General features: G+C 40.5%; 1 long non-coding RNA gene across 1 annotated transcript; it reads right to left on the bottom strand.

Annotated features, from left to right (window-relative positions):
• Positions 1-335: 335 nt before the first annotated feature.
• LOC125615085 lies at positions 336-3,276 on the bottom strand. The gene is made up of 2 exons (XR_007345651.1): positions 2,968-3,276; positions 336-1,096 (listed from the first exon to the last, which is right to left on the bottom strand). It is a non-coding gene; the product is annotated as an uncharacterized LOC125615085 (long non-coding RNA).
• Between the last annotated feature and the right edge of the window lie 647 nt (positions 3,277-3,923).

A 3,923-nucleotide genomic window follows, 5' to 3' on the forward strand; every position in this document is an offset into this window, starting at 1 on the left:
AATCTTCTTGGTGGGCCACAGAGTCATCCATTTGTTCCTTTGGTAGTTATGAGGTCTTCTGGAATCACTCACTAAAAGACAGATGACACTGGATAGGGCATTATTGTAGAAGGATCTGGACAGTTGGTGGCAGATAAAGATCTGACGCATGGGAATGGGAAGTTCCAGGGCCTCAGGATGCTGAAAGTTGAAAAGGAAGATGGAGGCCCCCAAAGTCTAGTTCTGAATGTTTAATTCCTGTTTGTTGTAAATACAGATGAATGTTTAATTCCTGTTTGTTGTAAATACAGACTTGGTTGAGAATCTGTTCTCCACCTGACAATCCTGAGTCTATATTTGTTTTTTTTTTCTTTTTAATTTTATAACTTGTACATTAAGATATGATATAATCAAACCTACATGACCACTCTCAACTTACTTTCACACCCTGGGGCAACTATTTCTCTGTGTAGAAATTTCATTGAGTTTCTGGGCTCAAAAGAAGAACTGAAGCATTTGCCTTTAGTAGACTTTCCTGCCAGTGCTGATTTCGACTTCCCAGGGATTTTATGCTCCTGAGGCATATGGCTTTCATATTACCTCATTTTGCAAAGAAGAAGGGCAATAAAATCCATTTCAGAGACAGGATCATCATCTAGGACCTCTCACTCCCACATAATATGATTTGCCAATGAGATATTGAAAACAAACATGCTCAAACCAAAACCAGATTAGCCCTAAATTGGGTTGCAGTTCACTTATCAGATATTTAATTTCATTTCCAACCTGAAATGGAAAGAGTTAAAGCAAGCCCACATGAGTCACTCATTAAAGCTTATTCACTACAACCTAAATGCCCTGTCATCTTCCCTGGATGCTTAATCTGTCCTGAGCCACTCTTAGACATCCAGAGTTGAGTGAGGTGGTCCCACCCTAATTCTGCCCGCCCACTTCTCAGTATATCTTATAAAGAGGAATATAAACAACATGTGCTTCTATTTCTCCCCTTCCTTAGTGAGGTCACACAACTATGTTCCTTGGAAAACAGAATGAACGGATGCCTTCATGGAAGGATAGCTTCAATCTCTTCCCACGGTTGGTTAAATGCTTGTAATGTCTGTAAAAGAACATAAGCATTTGTGAAATGGGGAAAGAAGACTTCTGAAAGAAACAAAAGACATATAAAATGTAGCAGGGCTGGCCTGAGTGCAGAGTACATTCAATTATTTCAAATTGGTTTTAGCACCAGTTACTATTTCTGATCTAATTGCTATGGAAGAAAATGGTTCAGAGGACCCTGATTGACATAATATGAGATGATCAAAGATGTCTGAGAAGGTATGAGTCTTTGGATCAGGGATGAGGTGGGCAGTAAAGGAACCAGCTGGGGAGAGACTAAGAAAGTCCTCTTGATTAAAGTCTTAGGGCCCTGAGGCTTAAGCAAGGCTGGGAATAGCCACAACTTCCTGTCTCTGCCTCACATTTTTTTGTTGTGGTTTTTATTGTTGTTGTTGTTTATAGTAGAAGCAGGTACCCTGAAGCAGAAAGGCTGTAACTGGACCACATACCAGATTAGGAACAATTTTCCTACTTTTCACTTTCTGCTCATTTCTGCCCTTGAGGTCCTGGCTTAGACATCATGTTTTGCTTGCTTTGCTCTTTTCTTGAACAGAGGCAAATTCTTCCCCACCTCTCAAAGTCATGTAAATCCATTTTAATAAGTACAGATGAAACAAGCTAATTTAAGGGGTCCTTACATTGGTAGAACACATTTAAAATTATTTCATACTTTTTGTAACCAATTACTGAAACTTCACTATCATTCTCCCCAGTTACTCCCTACTTAGTATTTAGAGAAACAGAAACAAAGTGAGATAGCCAAGGTCTCCCACAGAACTAGAATAGAGCTGGAATCTCCTAATTCTACATTTGCCCTCTTTCAGGAAGACCTGCGTTTTAACAAAATCAGCTGGACCTCAGAGATTATTAACCCCATCATTTTATAAACACAGACACCACATGCCTCTCTGAGGTCACGGTGTTAATCATTGGCAGCAATAGAACAGCTGGGACCAGGCAGACTGCTAGGCATCCATTCCACTTTGATGCAGCAGCACCAACCATACATTAAAAAGGGAAAAGTGTTGTGTGGCCAAGGTCACCTTCTTCAGAGAGTATAAACTGTTTTCCTTCTGGAATTGCATAGCTCATAATCCACAAATATCTGTACAGCTTACTTTTGCATTGTTGTTACAGTTAATATGGAAGCTGTTATATGATCAAGCTTCCCTGCAAGTTAGGAAAATCCTACCTTCCCAGGGTGGCAGTGAAATCATTTACAACCTTCTCTCTGTGTGTGGAGAGGAGAGGAAAGTGCATAGATAAAGAGGACTTTGGTGATGAAAAGATTAGGAAGTAGGTCCTGGACCCAACCTATGGGCATCTAGGATGTATGGGCCAAGAACACAGAGTTCATTTGGAATCAGAGAGGCACCTCTAATGACAGTGGGGACAAGGAGATCCTAGAAGGCAAAACAAACAAGCAAGGCCCTTTCTTCATATGTTTACCATGGTGCTCAGAGGGGTGGATTAGAAAGATAGATTCTAAGGGTGCATTGAAAGACATTTCCAAAGTCATCTCTGTGCTGATAGCATTTTTCTGTATTTATGACTTAGGGAGCAAAGACTTTACTTCATTTTATACACAAGTCCACTTAAGTAACAAACCATGCTACAATAGGATTCTGCCAAAAACCATAAGAAACATCACTTACTGTTTTCTTTTTTTAAACAATTTTTTTAAACACAATGCCTTTATTTTTATGTGGTGCTGAGGATCAAACCCGGGGTCCCGCCTGTGCTAGGTGAGCACTCTACTGCTGAGCCACAACCCCAGCCCTTACTTACTGTTTTCTAGCAGAGGAAGAAAAGTTTTCTAGATAGTATTTGGAAAAAAAAAAGTCATTTAAACTTTTAAAATAATCTTACCTCTCCTACAGGAGTCAGTCAGTCCAAGTTGTCTACTGATGTTGTTTTGGCAATTTTCTCTGATCAATACTCATTAATACTTGATCAATATTGATGATCAACATTAGATTGAAGAATGTGCTGTTGAAGAGACAAAAACTCAGGAATTTACAGTGATTCAGAAATACGGGGTGCTTTAAACAAAGAAACAGAAAACCCCAAAAAACAATGCAGTTGGAGTCAGTGCCTGAAATACAACCACTTTAAGAATGCACTGTCACAGGGGACGGCGGGCCAAGACTTCCTGTCCTGTGGACTCAAGAGCCATGATCTGCTTTGACCTCGGTCAACCTGTTTGCTTCTGGCTGTGTGACCCGTGCTCCCGTCCCAGCTCTTTTTGGCTTGGCTCCTGCCCTGGCCTGAGCCAGCCTGGCCCTGGTCCACTGTGTTAGCCCTGACCCTCTGCCTCCCAGCACTGGCTCGGAGGCTCAGCCTCTTATTTTTCCTGTCTTGGGCATGCAGAACAAAGACATGCTAAAAGACAGAAGACCCAATTTACTTAGAGAGTGATTATTTTTTTAAAATTCGTAAAAGTGATGACTGTAAGAGAAAGTTGCAGCATACAGTTATTAAGTACTCTGTATTAAGATCTTACATATGGGCCTATTATCTTCCTCTCTGAATATATTTGTATTTTCAAGAATCTGAAGCGAGACTACATGAAACAAAACTCATGCAATAGCTATTGTTGTACTAAACACAAAAGGGGACTATCTAAAACCAGAAGGCAGTGAACATTAATGACAGACTGCAGGAAACGATAGAAATGAACAGAGATGTACTGTTTGTACCAAAGTTTCTACCAAACTTCAATGTTTCAGGCTAGTATAAGACTTGTTGGTGAAGATGTGCCAATAAGGGCTCAGGAACTCAGGAACCTGATGCCATAGTTTCAGGCTGGGACCAGCGTACTGGTA

This window comes from Marmota marmota, unplaced genomic scaffold, assembly GCF_001458135.2.
Source record: "Marmota marmota marmota unplaced genomic scaffold, marMar, whole genome shotgun sequence".
NCBI classification, from domain to species: domain Eukaryota; kingdom Metazoa; phylum Chordata; class Mammalia; order Rodentia; family Sciuridae; genus Marmota; species Marmota marmota.